Source organism: Cebus imitator, unplaced genomic scaffold, assembly GCF_001604975.1.
Source record: "Cebus imitator isolate Cc_AM_T3 unplaced genomic scaffold, Cebus_imitator-1.0 Scaffold565, whole genome shotgun sequence".
Taxonomy (NCBI): Eukaryota; Metazoa; Chordata; class Mammalia; order Primates; family Cebidae; genus Cebus; species Cebus imitator.
The window spans coordinates 830587-851086 of record NW_016107880.1 but is presented as its reverse complement, the minus strand read 5'-3'; the positions used below and the strand labels follow the sequence as shown (position 1 = coordinate 851086).

Sequence of the window (20500 nt, the reverse complement as noted above, 5' to 3'; positions counted from 1 at the left end):
TGTTCATGCTATGCAATGTGATCTATAGATTCAGTGCAGTCTCTATCAAAATGTCAATGTCATGTCATTTTTCATAGAAATTAGAAAAGTTTCTCAAATTCAGATGGAACCACAAGAATTCCCAAATCGCCAAGGCAATCATAAGCCAAAAGAGCAAAGCTGGAGGTATCACACTACTTAATTCCAAATTATACTACAAGTACTAATTGTAAAAGCATGATTCTGACATAAAAATAGACACATTGACCAATGGAACAGAATAGAGGTCCCGATATAAATCCACGTATGTATGTTGATTTTCAACAAAGGTGCTAACAACACGCAATGGTAAAAGAACAATCTCTTCAAAAAGTGATGTTGTGAAAACTGGATATCCACATGCAGAACAATGAAATTGGACCCTTATCTTACAGCATATACAAAAATCAACTCAAGTGGATTAAAGACTTAAACATAAGACCCCAAACTGTAAAAATACTGGAAGAAAACATTGAAGGAAAACTACACAACCTTGATCTAGACCATGATTTTTCTTGTATTTGACCCCAAAAATGTAGTCAACAAAAGCAAAAAGTAGACAAATGGAACTGCATCAAACTAAACAGCTTCTGCACAACAAAATGAAACAGTTTTCAGAGTGAGGGGACAACCTAGAGACTGGGAGAAAATATTTGTAAGACACACATCTGATAAGTGTTTAATAGCCAAAATATATAAGAAACTGAAACAACTCAATCGCAAGAAAACAAATGACCTGCCTAAAAAGTAGGCAAGGGACCTGAACAGACATTTCTCAAAAGAAGTCATAGAAATCATCAACATATAAATGAAAAAATATACTCAATATCATTAATCGTTAGGGAAATGAAATCAAAACCACAATGAGTTATCACCTCACATGTGTTAAAATGGGTATTATCAAAAAGACAAAAGGCAACAAGTGTTGGCAAGGATGTGGAGAAAAAGGAACCTTTGTATGCTATTAGTGGGATTGTAAATTAGTCTAACCAAACTAGATGTAGGTTCCTCAAAAAATTTAAAAATAGAATTATTGTATGATCCAGCAATCTCACTTTTTGGTATTGACCCAGAAGATTTGAAATCAGTGTGTCAAAGGGATTATCTGTATACCATGTTCACTGCAGCATTATTCACAATAGCCAAATTATGGAATCAACCTGTGTGTCCACCAACCGATAAAGAGATGATAAATAAACAGATAGATAGATAGAGAGAGAGAAGTTATATATATATTTGTGGTATATATAGATGTGGTGTATGTGTGTGTTTATATATGTGTATATATATATATATACATACACACACACACACACACACGTAGTAATACGCTATTAGAGTGGAGTAGTATTCAATTTTTAAAAGAACTGGAGAACGTTATGTTAAGTGAAATAAGTCAGAAACAGGACAAATACTACATGTTCTCACTTTGTGTGGAATCCAAAACCGTCTTACAGAAGTAGAGAGTGGAATGACCGTTGGTTACCAGAGGCCAAGAGGTAGGGGGATGGGGAAATGATGGTCAAAGGGCAGAAAGCTTCAGTTAGATCGGAGGAATATGGGTTTTTTTTTTTTTGAGATTTATTGCACAGCATGGTGGATATAATTAATAATAATGTATTGTACATTTCAAAATCACTAAGGAAGTAAATTTCAAATATTCTCACCATGAAAAATGATAAGAATTTGAGTTGGTAGATATATTAATTGGTCTGATTTAATTATTCCACATTGTATTCATATACCATCATATCACTTTGTATTCCATAAACATATACAACTATAATTTGTCAATTTATAATAAATTTTTAACTAAAAAATTAAAGACGATAAAATGATTAGAATTCAAGTCAGTATTTTTGGATTGGTTGTTTGCAAAGTAGATAACCTTTGATCTAAGAATTGAATGACAAAAAAACTCTAACACTGGAAGTAGGGGAGAGAGTTTTCTTAAAGGAGAACAACAGAAAGCCCCTGATGTGCAAGAATATATAAGCAACTCTTACAAGTCAATAATAAACCTATCATGCTGGAGGCAATGACACAGAAATGTTTTAACATATGAGATCTCCAAGTGTATAACCATGTACACATAAAAGCATGAAAAAGGCACTGGAGAAACTGTGCCATCTAAACATACTCAGAAAGGGAAGACCTTTTAAGAACAGAAAGAGGGGTGATCAGTAATACCAAGAGAGCCCAGAATCAAGTCTAAACTATTAGTGCTGTTAGTTTGGCTGTAAGGCTTAATACAAATATAAAAAAAATTCTGGAGTATTGCAAGATTTTTTTTAATTGTAAAATCAAAAGGGGCATCTATTTGTGTTTGCTGGGAGAATGGGTTTGTGGATGTGTCTATACATAGAGTGGGAATAGGTATTAGGACAAAGTGATTAGTAAAATTTTGCTCATTTTGTGTTACTAGAGATTCAAATATTTTATGATCTACAGATAAACCATAATAGAATATATTTTGTGTGCATAGTTTATCAGTGGCAGAAAAACTTTTAAAAACCATCATTTTATCGAAATGAGAGAAAATATGTAATAAAACCATAATCATAGGGTATTAAATAAGATAAAATAATAAGATTAAATATTGTTATTGTCATGGATTTTCATTGTGGATTAAATTCTTTTACTAAAAGACAACACTCTTAAAGTGATTCAAAAAGCAGTATTTATCTATATGCTTTTGTATAAAATGCTCAAAAGGACACACTATTTGCAAATAAAGATATGGGCAAAGCTTTATCACACAAACGAGACATAAAATTTGTTAGTACAGATGAGATTCCTTTTTTCTTTGGATATTCTAAATAGGTTTTGCTGGTACATAGCAAAGCTATTGATTATTTAAAAGTATGAATTTACAGATTTCTTATTAGTTTTAATAATTTTCCAATTGATTTCATTCTAGGGAATTCCTTAGAGTGGTGTGTAACTTTTTATTATGATAAATAGTTAAAAATATAAACTTTTATATATCATACTGTAAAGGATGAATTGGCTAAAGAAATTATAGTTTATGGGAATACTTTAGAGCCATTAAGACCCAATATTTGATACTGTGCTAAGGTACCCTTCTAGTATTTTTTAGTGTGTGTGTGTGTGTGTGTGTGTGTGTGTGTTTAAATAAAATCTTGCAGGGAGGAATACAGAACATTTATCAATAACTTAATTTTTTCACTCTTTTTTAAATTTGCTGAGTAATTTCTATAATGAGTAAGCACAATTTGAAAAAGCAAGGTATTTCTGCTTAGTGACAAAATGGGCTATTTATTTTCATAGATGCACAGTACAGATGATTATTTTTGGCTCTACCAAGTAATACGCTATTTGAAATTGAGGAAATTCTTCTGATTTACACTAAATTATGGTCAAGAGTGCAGAGTTTGTACTACTATTAAATATTTGAATAAAAGAAAACCTCCAACACATGAAAGTGATTTCTTCCAAGAAATCTTAATTCTTTTAGAGATAGATCTGTTGAGTGGTCTTTCAAAATGAATTTGTTATGAGTTTATGGATTTACTATTCCTAGAAATACATGAACAGAGTATATTTTGTGGTTTATAAATCTTGGTGTGCACTAGAATTACATGGATGGCTTATTAAAGCGTAAATTGCTGAGCTCCACCCCAGAGCTTCAGATTCAGTGGATCTGGGCTGGGGCCCAAGAATTTGGTTCTTTACCTAATCCCCAGGGCTGAGGTGGAAACACACTTTGAGAACTTCTGATGTTAGTTAAGAAACTGAGCAGGGATTCAGATTACAGTTGACCCTCGAGCAACATGGATTTGAACTGCACAGATTTGTGTGTACTCAAATTTTCTTCCAAGTAAACACAGATTGAAACTGCAGTACTCATTTGTGTGGGATGCAAACCTCACATCTAGGAAGGGCTGTCTTTCATATTTGGGCTCCTTAAGGCAGACTGTGAGACTTAGGTATGCACGGATTTTGGTATAGGTGAGGGTCATGGGGCCAATCGCCCGCGTAGAACTGAACTCTGCTTGCAAGCTAAGGTTAGACTTGCACAGTTTTATGCATATGCTGACAGAAGACACCACAGCCCAGGGCAGAGACACAGAGCCTTATGACTCACAACAAAACAGCATCCAGAGAACTGTCTTCCCTCTGGCTTGTGGTTCCAGTTCCCTGTACCCCAGTTCTTACACGGCAATACTGTAAGAGTCAAAACTTTACCTGCATTTGTGTTAGGTTTGCATCACGGGAGAGGAACCCCCAAATTAGAAGAGACTAAATTTTTATTGGCTGCTAGCTCCTCTGCTTTCCTTGAGAAAAAGCAACAGAAATACAGAGAGGGAGAGAGACATTAATTATCCATTATACTGGAAGGTAAGCAAATCTCATCCAGAGAATAGGAAGGAGAGAGCTTTGTCTCCAAATCTCTCCCATGCTGTCTATCTTAATGGAGACACTAGTCTCTGGCTTTTAAGGCTGTCTGTTAAGCAAATATCCTTGCAAGTACCCTTTGCTCAGAAGGCTCAGAATCATACTGAAATGTTAAAACAACAAAAGATAATAAAATAACCAGGGATAATTGTTTCCTAGCAATGAGTATAGAGGATATGTTACAATGTCAGCTATTTTCAATTTCTAAGTATCATTACCATTATCTCTTCATGAATAAGTTTCAGACATAAAGTTTTGTTGATTTTTCCATGTGCATATTATACACCAATAAATTTTTTGCCCATGGCATGGAGCTTCTTAACGCACCACCAGACACTGATATATTTTCAACAGTCATGGCTCAGTGTGGTGGGAAGAGAGGAGGTCCTCAGATTCACCTTTATAGGACTCGCTTCTCTGTCCCTTGTTGGTGTCTTACCTTGATGCTAATCCTTACCTAAATCTCTTTGAGCCCCAGCTTCCTCATTTATAAAATTGGCATACCTTCCTTATACTGTTGTTGAAGATAAAAATAATATTTATCTAGCATTTTGTATAGCATCTACTATATAACAGGTATTCAAAAATTATAATTATAGTTATTATGGGGTGTGTAACAGTCACAGTTTCTCTGATAAACCAAACTAATGTACAGGCCTGTTTCACCCCTAATGTAGGTGAAGTACTTGTCAGGTTCAAGTGCCGTTACCAGAAAAATAACTCCTGATTATGCATCGCTTCTGGAGAAGTGCTACTTGGTGATTAAAGATGTTGGAAGTTTAAATCCCTCCATTGCCTGCGCAGGAAGCAGATACTTTTCCAGGCATAGGGTAGCTGCGTGGTCAGATGCCACCCACTCTGTCTTCCAGTGCACAGGTGATGAGAAAAGATAGGAAAATACACTTTCTGATGGCAATAGCTTGGCCTCAGGAATATAGTTTCAGGTGGTTATTTATTATCTTGATGCTGAAATTGCCAGCATCTACAGGTAAAGAATTACTTTGAAACAAAAAATATTTTATCCACCAGCCAAGAGGAAAGTGGTTTTAACTACAGGATTTAGGAGAGAAGGACAACTGGAATTAAACTATAAAATGACTCAAGGTTGAAGGAGGATGAACTAACTGAATTACAGATTTTAGAAATTCAACAAATTGTATAGGTATAGCTATGAATGCAAGCATGTGGTTCATTTGGGTGGTCTAGTTTCTCTGTTCATTGCTAATAAGTTTTTGAGAGTGACCTTCCTTTAACCTTCTGTGTCTTTTCCAACAATATGGATCTAGTTTGTCACTTCTCCTCTTTATTAGTGTGTGTGTGTGTGTGTGTGTGTGTTTCTGTGTGTGTGTGCACCTGTGTGTACAACAGCTTCAGGTTGTGAGAGTTATAAAGGTGAGTTACACAATCTCGGTCTTCAAAAAATGTACTATTTACTAGAAGGTAAAGGAAGGCAATGTGCCTAATTGTAATAAGGCAAGTCCTAACAAAATTAAGAGACGGGGTGGTGGGGCCATAATGTGTGACTATCACAGTGTTGATGCTTTCTCCTTCTAACCTTGTGCTGATTGTACTCCTTTAAAACTGTTTCCTTGATGTTATAATGGTGTAATACAATGAGAACAGATGACTGGCTCATAGTAGGCACTCAATAAATATTGACTCTGTTGACTCTCATTACTTTAATGGTTAGTATCTTTAAATACAATTAATAAACGCCTTTCTTAACAAGTATAGCTGGAGGCCTTTCAGAAAACAATAAGATGGTAACAGCTAACACTTATGGAGCACAAATTTGTGTTTTACGCACTCTGCTAAGCACTTTACTTACTTTTATTTGATTTTATGAACAGTGCTAAGAGCTACGTATTATTTTTGTGTCTACTTTACAGATAATGAAATAGAAGATCAGAGAATATATGTGATTTGTCTCAGTTTGCATAGCTAGGAAGTAGCAGAGGCAGATGAAATGATGCTAACTCATTTAGTTCTGTAGGTCCTGACCTTCATGTATTTTTATGTGTATTTGTTTTACTGTTCTGTTCCCATCACTGAACACTGCTAGAAAAATGAATTTTTTGGTTAATCTATTCATTTAGTATCTTACAATCTTTTTTTTTTTTTTGAGCTTCTAAGTGCTTGATATTGTGCCCTGAAGGAAATAAGACATGATACCTACTTTAGAAACACAATTCAGTGCAACTCAACCAAAATTTATTGAGGCCCATCTAAGAATCCTGCACAGGGATCACCATTAGTCTACTGGAGAAAGAGACATATAATCAAATACCCCACTGTTGTGTGGTAAGCACTAGAATGCAGGCAAATATGGACCCTTTTAGAGCAAAAGGAGAAAACATAAAGAAACATGTATTTCATATCTGCACACCAACTGTGTGCCTCACATCTTTATGATATGGAAAGGAGATGGAAATACTAGGTAGAAGAGGGCAGTTCCCCAGCAAAGGCCCCACCCTCAAGCCTGGATACAGAACAGGCATTCCTGTTTTCATGCCCAAAAAGTCACCTTTTGACCCATCACACACTCTGTCCTGTACCCATATAAACTCCAAATCTCAGGCTCCAGGAGCAGGTGAGTAGACAAGAAAACAAGGAGACAAGCAAATTGAATGGCAGAATAATACAGGAGAAAAGGAGAGAAGAGAAGGACTGTCAGAAGTACAGCTGGGGACTGTCAGAGAATCAGCCAGTGGATGGCCAGACTCCAGGGGCAGATGATCTTCCCACTCCATCCCCTGTCCAGCTCCCCATCTATCCTGCTGAGTACACCTCCACCACTCAGTAAAACCCCCACATATATCCTTCAAGTTTGTGTGTTACCTGATTCTTCCTGGATGCTGGACAAGAGCTCAGAATACAGAAAGCTGTCATATTGGCCCTCTGCCCTTGCAAAAAGGCAGAGGGTCCACTAAGCTAGTTAAAACTGAAGCTGTTGTGGATGGCAATACTAAAAGAGCATGCTGTAACATGTGCCCACTTGGGTTTTGAGAGTCACAGACACTCACCCCTACACTGCTGTGGGACCAGAGCCCAAAAGTGCTCACTCTGGTTCCTGCACCTGCTTGTCGCGTGCTCCCCCTCTCGTAAGGGCTTTAAGCTCATAGGAACTGAAAAGAGAGCCACACTGTTGTTACACATCCTGTGAGGGGGACCAGGGAACTCTCCCATTTCACTTATACCTACCTGTGAATGATTGCAGAGGACATGTGTGGTCTTCCCACACCACCCTGACTCTTACCCTGTGGAATCAGGGGTGTTCTCAGGGAGGTGGTGACATTGGGGTTGTATTTAGAAGGATAAGTAGTAAATATCAGGGAAGGCATTTTAGCTGGGATTATAACACAACAAATGCAGTCAGTTCCGGGAAGGATGTATAGTTTGGCCTGACTAGAAATTAGTGTATTTTCAGACTAGGGAGGCAATATGGTGGTGAAAGTTGTTTAGAACCAACTGATAAAAAGGATTGAATCATGCCAAGATAGATTCTTGAGTCTCAAGTGGGAAACACAACTTATGTACCGAAAGAAAAAAAAGGAGAGGGTACAAGATACCCCAACTTTCTGTTCAATTAAATCCATTGGAACTTCTCACACATTGATTTGCTTACATTTTGTGATGGGAGAAAATAGGGCAGGGACAAAGAAATAGAAGAATACCAAGTTTAAATGACATAAAGTTTTTGGCAGTTAGGAAAGTCTAAACATGGATTAAGGAAGTAAAGTAGAAATATATTACTTTGAAGTGATCCATCTCATTCTTAAAAGCTTAATTATCTCTTTGGCGGGGGTTGGGTGGAGGTGAGGAAGGAGGATGGAGACAGGGACAGGGTAGATGGGAAATGGGCCACAGAAAACTCTTGAATTATACATTATGCATTATAGTTACTAATTATTTTAAATGCTATAAGGATTCTTCTTAGCTAACGCTTTTTGTCACAAAGATATTGATTCTATATTCAGGAAAACACAGATAAACATAACCTTTTTACCAAATGCCAAATGTTCTTATACATATCTGAATGAAAATGAGACTTAATAAGGACATACAGTCTCAAGAACTTGGTATCCTGTGACCTAATTGTTTTTTCTTTGCATACAGAAATCTCTGAGAGGAATTTCTGCTTTTACATGATTCAGTATTCTTTTGGAGTGCAGTTTAATCTGATTTTGCAAAAAGCAATGTTCTTATTTTGATCATGGTATCTGTGATCTCTATTGATATCATTGAATTAATCACATAAACTGGATCTGTCCTTTCTCTGAGAAATGAAGAGACTGGTTTCAGAGCCAAACTTGACCATCCACTGAGTCTGCCACAGATAATTTTTAGAGATATTGCTGCAAGTAGTCTTTTCTGTGTTCCAGAACGGTAGATGTGTCATCATCACATTCTTTATTATTGGAACAAGACCCCACCTTTGTTATTTGCTTCTATCTTCTTGCTCTATGAGAGAAGGCAGACAGTTCTGTGGTCATTTCCAGACATAAGAATCGTAATCACCTTTGTCCTTAGACAGCTCCTTGAACTTCCAGTGATTCTCCATTTCCTTGTGTTCTTTGGAACACTGTGAGTATTGTGATCACAGCCTTAGCTAAATAGGTAAGTAATTGTTAACCTTTCAAAGTTATCACCTATAAATAAATCCTCAAGTGAACTACAATGGATCTTCGATGCTTACTCATGTTGTTGGCAGTTCCTAGGAAGATTGAGACAGGGATCAGCTGGGTATCAATCAGATACTGATTTTGTATTCAGCTTCTTTAAGAAGGTATTTGGTCCTATCTCATGTGTTTCTTGCCAACTTTCTAACTTCTTTCTCCTGTCTGATTTTTATTTCCCAGTGGAGAGAAAAGACTACCCTTGAAATTCTGTCTGGCCTAATTTTTAGTTGCAAGAAAAGTAATATACAGTTGTTTGTGTGTGCATGTATTTAACCTTCAAGCCACATTTCTGGGAATATATTGTTTTAAAGATGTAGAGATTATTTATTTCAAAGACATAATGAAAGAGCAATCTTTATAATAGATAATTTTATTCTAATTTCTCAAATAATAAAATGTAATAAAGTATATTACAGTATGAGCAAAGATAAACTTTTAAATGTAATGTTGTTAGAGATTATCCAACAATGTTGAAAATTTTCATAATATGTTACTACATAAAAATGTTGCCAAAGACAGTCTGGTAATCTGACTTTAAAATATACATATTTTCAAATGTAAAAAAAAAATTGGTAGCTGTGACAATCAGGAAAAATTTTTATTATGGCTGATTCTGTCCACTTTTTGCTGATATCTCTGTTTCCAAAAATTGCTATATTTTGCGTATGTAATTAAAAAATTAAACAATGATAAAGTTTGAATATTTTTTGTAAACAGGACTTTTTACTACTCTGGACCATTTTTATGGTTGCTAACTCTACCTAATTAGGGCAATTCCATATTGCTTATGATACTCAACTCTGAACTATTGGGTTCATTAATGGCAGAATACAGATGGAAAATATCTATTTGTAATGTTTTAAATGAAAGTCATCTAGCAGTGATTTCTGTATATTGCTGGAATTCTGGTTAAAAATACTTTTCAGGCATCTACTGACTCACGGTTTGTGAGTGAGAATCTGAAACATGTAAACAGTGCCCCAGACAATTATAATGTTGAACCCAAATTTGTAACTTCAGTCTATAGGCAGATTTAAGAAGACAGTTTCCCTTTCTAACTTTCTATGAAATTCAGACTTTTTTGGTTTTATAGCACTGTTTCTTCAAGATCAATGCTTCATACTTTTTCTCACATTTATAATTATCAATATTCATTAAATGTATAAGTGTGTATAGGATTGGCACCTTAGTAGATCATAGGCTTCCTTTGCCAGCTGAGATTTTAACAATAAACACAATATAAATTAATAATGAGACATAAAGTATTACATAGAATCATATTTCTTATAGTAACTACAACTGTACCTACTTTATTGTAATAACTGAGACCTACTGGTGATATTAAAAATATGTGTATGTAGGTATGTCTAAAATAATCCAAAACTTATTATTTAAGAAGCTGCCATTTGTATGTATAGCATATCTGGTAACAATTGAAATTTGGAAAGATAGCTTTCACTGGAAAGCTCACTCATATTCCACAACTATCTTGTTGTGGAAAATTCTATAAACAGTTTGCTTAATATTTAATTGAGTCAATATTTAATAATGTTCTGTGATAAAGACCACAACTGTATATATAACACCAAGCAGGAAGAGCCATGGTGGCGCAGGGTTACCCCTCTCTGGACAAAACCAGAAAAATGTCAGTAGCTCTGTACTTGCTTGTGCAAAGGCCTTCCACTCATTTTCTAATTAATCTTGACATCTACTCAGTCTGTATTACAGTTTCCATTTATATTATCTGTCTGAACTGCACCAAGAGCAGGAAGCCCAGATGTCATCATCAATACCATCACACATAATACAAATATTCCAATTAGATTCCTTATATTTTCAACATCCACCATCTTGAACTAACAGGAAATACTTGTATGAAAATAAAACCTGGATTCTCAGGTCTTCCTATTCCTCCCATTACTGTGCTTCTGATTTTTAAAAAGATTAATAATATTCAACTGCATTTCAGTTTATATTATCAAATGTTCATTTTGTTCTTCACACAAATATCAAAACATCCTGAACACTCCGTACAGGACACTTCATGTCAGGATGGTCAAAAGTTCATTACAGATTGAAAGTGTTCATCAGATACACCTCCTGTCGGTTTGCTTTTTCTTTTCATGTTTTTTAGAAAATTTTTGTATGTCCCTTCCTTTACAATACTCATAACTTGATAGTAAAACAAAATACTGTAAACTGTAACCCAAAAAAATCTGAATAATCATTGATTGACAGCTCAAGCATATGGCCTTTTCTTGTTTTACTCTTACTGAACTTTAATCAGCAATTTGGATCTTCACCATTGGGAAACTGAAAAAGTGAATTCTAAAAGATGACTTGAGACAGACTGACTGTGCACCTTCTGTCTGTGCACTTAAGAGCAGTTGCCTGCCTTGCCATTAGGAGTCCACGTTGCCTTTCATTGCCCTGCAGGTGTACACGACTATTGTCTCTTGGTAACCGAAGCAGAAGGACTGATGGGTAGATTTTACAGATTATCTCAACTAACATGAAAGCTTTATAGAATGTTTCATTGTTTTATTCTCTGTTTTACACTCATATTCTTTAAATTGCACCTACAGAGTACATTCTCACTTCAGTTGTTTTTGATAGTCTAAGTATTTCTCCTGATGCTCATTGTTTTTCTATTGATTTTGGAAAGCATGTGCAATACCTAGTATATAAATGGTAACAAGTAAAAAGTGTTTTTTGCAAGATTTGAAATGGTCACATTCATCTTTCTGGTGACAAGCACAGAGACAGTAAATATCTAACAGCAATTCAAACTACTGTGCTTGAAAGCTTGGCTTTGCAGGGGGAATGAAATATACAAAATTTACCAAATGCATTTCTGTAAAATAACTCCTGACTTTATTTCCTTTCTTACATAGAATGTTAGATAAGAACAAACGAAGAAAAACAGAATATGTTTTGCGAAAGATGAAGAGTCTCAAAGATAAAAATTGAAAGGAGACAGAAAAGTTCTCTTAATACATCAATGCTGTAATTGGGTGCATAAATGATTTATACCATTTAGTGTACAGAGTTCTTATGCAAAAGCTAGGTTTCAAAATAAGTACAGTTGTTTCTAAGTGCAGGAATGACTAAGAGGGATTTAAACTCATAATTTTAGGACAGATGCATTCCCACCTTTAAAATTTAAAATTTAAATATTAAAATTAGGTTTACTCATTTCTTCATTTTGCTTTCTAATTAAGTTTTCATTTAAATTTTCATGAAAAAAAAGTTTTGTTTCTTTTAAAATCTGTTGAAGGAAATACCTCCACTCCTACTACCATCCTACCACCTCCATTGAAAATCTTTATGGGGAACATTATAACAGTTACGGAATCAAATTTGGCTACCTGGATATTCACACGGATGTTGGAAGAGTTGACACAGTCAGAATTTGTGGAACAATCTGTGATTTTGACCATATTTTCAGCAGTACTTTTATCATGTGTTATTTTTCTGATTTCAAATAACTCCTGTCATTCTTCAGAAAATAGAAAACTGCCCAACACATGCTCGTCTCTGGCCACCCAAGATTTTCCAGTTTGTCACTTACTTTTCTGTACATCTTCCTGGTTACTGCTGCAAACATAGGTAGAGAATGGTTCACCCTTTGCAGAATGCTGTCATAGCCCTCCCTTCCACACACACAAGAAAGAACAATGGCACATAAGAAAAATCTGCCCCTATTTTCATTCAGTGGGTCCTTCTTTGTTCCTGGAAGAGTTAGCAACTTACCCTCAGAAGGCTCCGAAAATTACCTCAGGGCAATAGTTTAGTCATCTCCAAGAACACTTCATGTCATGGGCTGAAGATTTATCTGTTACTCCGTTTTCATTTTCACATTTACCCAGACACTTAACACAGTAGAGTAAGACAGAAGTTTTACAATGGGCGCCACGTGACAGAACAGAGGCCAAACTACCCAGCCTCCACATCCGACTCCCCAGATTAGAAGACAGACCTCCCACCCTCTAGCATCATTTTATCCACCCCCAAAGAAATTAAAGTTAAAAATGAAACCTGAATGCAAATCAAATTCCAATTACACCAAAGACTAGTATGCCCTATGTTGAAATGATTCTAACCCCTAAAACATGCATATGTCTCTCTCTTTCTCTTTCCCCTCCCCACCTCGAGAGTTGTGAAACACATGAAAACATGGCACAGCCAGGCCCACTCAAAAATTGCAAAAACACACCCAAATCCTCAGGGCCTGGAGCAGTCACCCCCGAAAATTTATATACACTTGAATTAATATATATTATTAACTGGAGCTGCCCTTTAGATACTAACCATGGAACTGGGTAGAGCTTTTGAGTTCTTTGAAGAAATAAACATTTAACATCCATGAAGGAAAAGCTAAAATACTCTTGCTTCTGGCATTTGCATGGTACTCATCAGTTCTTTCCAAGTTTCTGGAGTCTGTGATTTGTTAATTGAAACTCGTTTGGGAGAATTTTTCCACTAAAAGATTAATTGTGACACTATGCCTCTCATATCCTTAGAGAAAATCCCCAATGCACAGTGCCACTTTCTCATAGAGTGGAAATTAAACTTTGCCTGCCTTATTGCAAAATTTAACATTTGTCAAGTTGCCACCTTTATTCTCCTGCCATGACTCAGTTTCTCTCTTTGCCTTAATTCTTAACACATGCCTGTAAAATGTTTACTGTCTTCTCAACACCCCAAGGTGATATGTGTACTCAGGCAGTCTCCTCTGTCTTTGTTATCAGGGTACCCTCTCTTTTAACAGACAACTTTCCATGGCCTCGAATTTGTCCTGCTCTTGAGTCTGAAGGCGATAGATTCCCAACTATCCATGTGGTTCACTCCCCCAATTTTTATTAAAAAGTCATCTCTTTCCCTGGCCACTGTATTTCAGCCCTCAATCCCAATATTTCATATTCTTCTCTGTTTACCTTTTTTCTTTTAAGATCCTCCCTAACAAAATCATTTCCCTCATTTGTCTTGCTTATTTTCTGTAACCTTCCTGAGAATGTGAGTCCTGTAAAGGCAGAGGTTTCTGCCTATCTTATTCCTTCAGAACCAGAACTAACCAGTTCTATCATGAACACTGCCTGGCTCTCAATAATATTTCTGTAATGAGTGACTGAAGGGTCAATCCCAAACTCTGCTCTTCTATCTGTATTTCCCCACTCCCAGCAAGATCCTCTGATACTTTCAGTCCAGTGCTAAATGGCTGCTGTATTCCTGATCTGAAATTCTGGAGTCCAAGAGTCCTGTGTCCTGGGGGTGCTTCTTCCCAGGTCCTCAGCATTAGAGTCATCCTCCATGCTTGAACTCAGTCATGTGTTGATGCCCTGAAGGACCCAAACCTTGAATATTCCAGGCTTGGAGATCAGTCAAGTTTACAGTTGTTGTCCTTGTAGTGAGGGGTTTGCCTCTGGAGTTCTGTTTCCTTTCTAATAGACTCAGCTGGATTTGCTTGGTTGGTTTCATGTTTTTTGTGTGTTTGATTTTATTACCTGCTGCTTAATTTGGCCCATTTCTCCTCTGCCTTCTGATACTGCTTTGCTCACAGTCATTTCTTCATGCTTCCTTTTTGGCTTCTGGATCCTGAAATTGTATCTGTGAACATTTTTGCCCAGACTCAGTCCTTTGATGGTGTCCCTAAGGAAGAGACATAAAGCTGTTGTATTCTGAGTTTGCCGGAGTGAAATTTGTTTTGCAAATAAATTTTGTCCACATTCCTCTCTCTCTCCAAGTGGGGTAATTTTCTTAGTCCAGGACCAGGCTACTTTAAAAGTCGTCAGGAGGTTGTTAAGGCAAACTAAATACGGCCTGAGAAGGACTCCGTACTTCTATATTTGAGTCCTTGTGGGTGAACTATAATCTGGATTAATAGTAGACAAGACAAGATTGAAAACCTAACGTAGGAGTTTGCATCTGTAACAATAGCTGAGTCTTGGCCAATCCAAGTGGCCATATTTCAACCACTCATAGATTGTTAAGTGTTCAAACTGTGTTCAAATAAGGCAAACGCCAACCTGTAACCAATCCTGCTGTTTCTGTACCCCACTGATGATTTCTGCACGCCATTTCCCTTTGTCTATAAATCTTCTTCCACAACACAGCTGCCCTGAAGTCTGTGAATCTGCTGTGATTCTGATGACTACCCAGTTCACAAATCGTTTATTGATCAATTCAACTCCTTTAAATTTAATTTGGCTGAAGTTCTTCTTTTATTAAGGTACGTAATTTCTTTTCCCTTAAAAATCTGTCTGACCTTCCCTATATGTTCTTGAAGATTCTCCTCGGTAAATTTTTTTCCCTTGTACTCTGACAACATCCTATTTTCTTTTCAGTTGTGCTCTCTGCCCCTCTTTTGACTTTGGATATTTGTTTTTAACTAGTTCATTTATCCTTGAATTTCATTTTTGGATTCTAGATAGAAAGATATCTCTGCCTGGGCACAAGAGATTTCTATTTCCCTTTAGCTTCAATTTTGTAATAATTGTAGTGAACTTTTTTATGTGTGTACTCACATAAAAACATTAATAAGATTTCCCCTCATTCTACTTTTTAACAACTAGATCTGCTACCTATGGGCCTGGGTCCCTGATACCCAAATGAACAGCATGTATAGGGACTGCCAACTCTGGTGAAAATAATGTCTTTAGAAAAATAAAAAGTATTATTTTATAAATTATTTTAAAACATATATATATATATATATTCTTTAAAAAAGTAAAGAACATCCTTTCTTTATCTTTCTTAGGGCAAATTTCAGGAGCATTTACTTTATTCTGAAAGCACTTTAACTCATCAGCGTTTCTTTTGAAAAGTGACTCTCAGAAATCAGCACTATACGTCAGACAGGGTCCAATTTGCAGAGCACAATGGGATTATTACTCCTTGTTGCCTCTTCAGCCTAATATTTTATTAGCTTCTTTTGGTAGGCATGCACACAATAGACCAATATTGAGCCTGCAATCACTTCCTATAGCTTGTCACCTGAGACCTGTGAAACTGTCACTCCAGAAGGCCATGGATCTGACCCCACCTCCTTAGTTGTACCCTATTGAAAGCAGAGCAAGGCAGCTGGTCGGGTGTGTGGGCCATCAGTGCCTAGTGACTAAGTATGTAAAACTTACAAGTACCAGCTTCAGCATCACCTGTAATTATTCTGCTACTACCATACTTCAAAGGCTGCAGTGGTGCCTATGACATACCTCTAAAACTAGAAATCACAACTTTTTCCCCACAGGTTCATTCACAGTACATTTTAGGCTTCATACTTGAACTCAAGCTCCCCTTGTTCTTGGGCCTGTGATGGGATAAAGTGTTTTTTGCATTAACTAGTTTCCCTTCCCACTATTTTATGTCTTCTTATTCTACCTTCCCATCCTGTCTGTGTTCAGCTGGAACTTTCTGGGCCTGTTTACCTCAAGGAAGAGCTGATATTATACCTCTGCTGTTGAAAGGCTTCTCCCTGCTTGGTGGGCCACTCTTCATTATTTTTTTTTTTTTAAAGAAAAGACAGAGTCTCTCTATGTTGCCCAGGCTGGAATGCAGTGGGTACTCACAGGTGCATCACAGTGCACCTATAATCATAGTGCATTGATTGAGTCTCAAACTCCTGGGCTCAAGCCATCCTCCCACCTCCACCTCCTCAGTAGCGAGGGCTACAGGCACACATCACACTGGGCAGCCACATTTGATCTTTAATGCTCTTATATGTGTTTCCGTTGGGGAAAGAATCTTCTATTTGTTCCTACCTCCAAGCCCTTGTCTTTTATTTAACCCTGTTTTACTGTCAGGACTGAGCCTCAGATATCTTGGATCAGACAAAAGCATATTCATTCACCATATTGCATACAGCTCCATGTTGTTTGAAATTACAGTTACACATAGTTTTATTAAAAAGATTGCTTTCCTAATTAATTGTTAATTTTATTGAATAAAACTTTTGTGCATATACATGGATAACTTCATGGCAGAATCTGTTTATGAATTTTATCTTCATTATCATGTTTAGTATTTTCAAAAGAATCTTTATCCCAAACTATTTCATCCCTTTAAAACTTTCTTTATAAACTCTATTGATGAGGAAACTTTTTGCACTCTCCCTTTAAAAGTTACACACACAAGGTTTCTTGAAGAAAAGGGTGTGTGGAGTGAAAAGTAAAGAAATCATTTTCACCAGAGTTGGTGATCCCTGTAAGTTATTGTTTTTATTTTTATATATACTTGGCAGGGCCCTTTACCCATTGGTGGTAACTAGGATATTTTTGCTTTTGTACTAACTAGTTCAGGAAACCAAAATAAATCTAATTCTTTTGCTACATAATATTGCCTAAAATATTCAAAGACAAATATTTCTCTAATTCTCCCACGATACATAAGAAATGTCTTCCCTTCATCTTTTCTAGTGCAAACTTTCAGGAGCATTTATTCTGAAAGCACTTTCACTCATCAATGTTTCTTTTGAAAAGTGACTCTCAGAAATCAGCATTACACATCACATAAGGTCTGATTTGCATAGAGTACAATGGTATTGTTACTTTCTTTGTTGCATTCATTACTTCAGTTCTTCAGCCTTATATTTTGTTAGCTTCTATTGACAGCTACGCACACAATGGACCAATATTAAGCCTGCAATCTACTTCCTATAGCCTGTCCCATTCATTTTGTCATTTTTCACATGACATACTGTCAAAACAAGTTTTTCCCATTCTGTGTGGCTAAAGTTGACACTTCGAACAGACTGATTACTAGTTTTGAAACTAAATAGTATAAAATGACATGACTGAGACAAAACAGTCCAGACAGTTTATTATAGTGTCTGCTGATTTATGACATATATCCTGGAATTATTTGCTATGATCATATCCATATTTTTAAAAATTGAACTTTAAGTCAGAGGCACGCTGCTGTGTTATACCTGGTAAAGCAGGCTCTCCTATTGCAACGCCAGTCCCCAGTTATGTGATCACAGAAAAGGTTGCTGCTATTTTTTATGTACATAAATTTAGCAAGGCTTTGTCAACAGATATAAAGATTTGTTAGTTCTTTCATGGCAAACTCTTCTTTTCAGATCTAAAGCATTTCATTATTTACTGAAATGCTTTCAGTGCTGAACATACATCAGATATATTACTTTACTTGCATTGGAGTGAAAAATTTATGTTTATTTAAGATTAATTCATGGCTTTGTACATACTATTTCATTTCTATAAGGGACTTATTTATTATGTGTAATTATCCAGCACCTTATCTATACCAGCTTTATTCACAAATCATTTTGTCTTAACGTCAGAAAAATCTATCATTGTTACTCTTTTAATAAAAACATTATCAGAGACATTGATAGCAATTGGGAATATTGATCACATGGATTATTCATTAAACATTTAAAAATATTTCTTAATAATACAAGTACTTGTAACAAAGTGAAATGATTTTATAGACTACCCACAGTGGAATTCATTCTAGACTACCCTTCTTACATTATAGATGTTTCACACTGAAACTCTTTCCTTCAATACACAAAATCATAAACATAGGAAGTATATAGGTATAAATATTTATAATATATGCACGTCTTATGTATTTTATATGGGTATGTGGCTCTGTGCATTTGTGTGTCTATAAGTGGCTGTTTATACAACCCCTGAAAGAAATTAAGAAATGAGCTTAACCTTGTATTTTGGAGGGAAAGCCTGAATATTTTTTTTGACCCTACAGAAAATTGGCTATATTCTCTTCCTTTGGTGATGTGGAAACAATAGAAAACAACTGGTGCAAAGAAGTGAAAGCTAATTATTGCAGATATAGCCAGTAGCAATGCAAATTTTCTAGATGGACCACATTTTTCGTTGTTTGTTTTTTGTTTTGAGATGAAGTTTTCGCTCTCCTTGCCCAGGCTGGAGTGCAATGGCACCATCTCGGCTCACTGCAACCTCCGCCTCCTGGATTGAAGCAATTCTCCCTCAGCCTCCCACGTAGCAGGAATACAGGCACCCACCACCATGCCCAGCTAATTTTTTTTTTTTTTTTTTAAGTAGAGATGGAGTTTCATCATGTTGGCCAGGCTGATCTCAAACTCCTGACCTCAGGTGATCCACCCACCTCGGCCTCCCAAAGTTGTTGAATTACAGGTGTGAGCCACCACACCTGGCCCCACATTTTAAGAAACTTGAAAACAAACAACAAACAAAATACAACTTGAGGCTATAACATTTCTACAACTTTTCTCAAATATATCCAAAAAGTAACTGCCTTCAGATCATTGAAAATATATATATATGTATACTAATATATATACATATATGTATATATATATATTAGTACTCAACAAGTATTGCTTTACTGGAATTTCAAATGATGAAAGATATAACTAGAAAGACATTAGGTTGATAGTTTATTACAAAATTAGCAGGCATTATAGGCCGGGCGCGGTGGCTCACGCCCATAATCCTAGCACTTTGGGAGGCCGAGGCGGGTGGATCACGAGGTCAAGAGATCGAGACCATCCTGGTCAACATGGTGAAACCCCGTCTCTACTAAAAATACAAAAACATTAGCTGGGCATGGTGGTNCCTTGGCCTCCCAAAGTGCTGGGATTACAGGCTTGAGCCACCGCGCCCGGCCATATCATTCATCTTTATGAGACTGTATTTACAGTTGCTTCAGGAAACTCAAAGTTGCACTATTTTTTATGTGCTCTTGATGCATTGTTTATCCAGTGCTCCCATTTGGGGCCAGCCCATCCTACTGAGGCAAGAAGTTGAGACCTCTATTTTGTTGATTTATTTGAGTAATGAGAAAAAATACTTTAAGCGGAGTGACCTAAACTAGATAGAAGTTCTTTGGGCACCAAAGGGAAAAACAAGTTAATGCCTACCAAAGCTTCATTAAACGGAAGCTTTGTAAGAAAGGCTAATAAAGTACGATGATCCCATTAGTTTCAGGCGAACTGGATGCTGCAATGCCTCAGGCAGAGTTGTTGGTCCTGCTTTGTCAGTAAAGCATCTTAGATGCCCAGTTAAATGGGACTCCTTTCTCCTGCTCTAACTGGTGCTTTAGGGATTTTAGAATATTAGCCAATGGCTGACTAGCTTTATGGGATTTATGCACCACTGCAGCTGCAGATTCAAGTTTCATCCTCTGAATGTGTCAAAGGTCCATGATAAAGTTTCCTCCTTTTCTTGTTCCGAAAGTCTTGAGGATTTGGTCTTTAGACATCAGCATTTGGAAAACCACATTGCAACGATTCACTTGCAAAGAAACAAAGCCACGTCTGGATATTGCAGTGTGGTCCCAGAAAGTTCCTTATACAATTTATTTGATTTGGTTTATTTCCCGGGTAAGATCTGGTTTATATACAGTGCGATCCATAATTC

The 20500-nt window shown here is 36.5% G+C and overlaps 1 protein-coding gene and 1 long non-coding RNA gene across 5 annotated transcripts in view; one reads left to right on the top strand and one right to left on the bottom strand.

Moving 5' to 3' along the window:
- Positions 1-20500, top strand: part of DLGAP1 (DLG associated protein 1) — a 980899-nt gene that overhangs the window by 169344 nt on the left and 791055 nt on the right. The gene's annotated exons all lie outside the window — the stretch shown is intronic.
- The window catches only part of LOC119469074, a 31701-nt gene continuing 17237 nt past the window's right edge, over positions 6037-20500 (bottom strand). The window contains exon 3 of the long non-coding RNA XR_005197898.1: positions 6037-8898. This is a non-coding gene — a long non-coding RNA (uncharacterized LOC119469074). The remainder of the gene's footprint in view (positions 8899-20500) is intronic.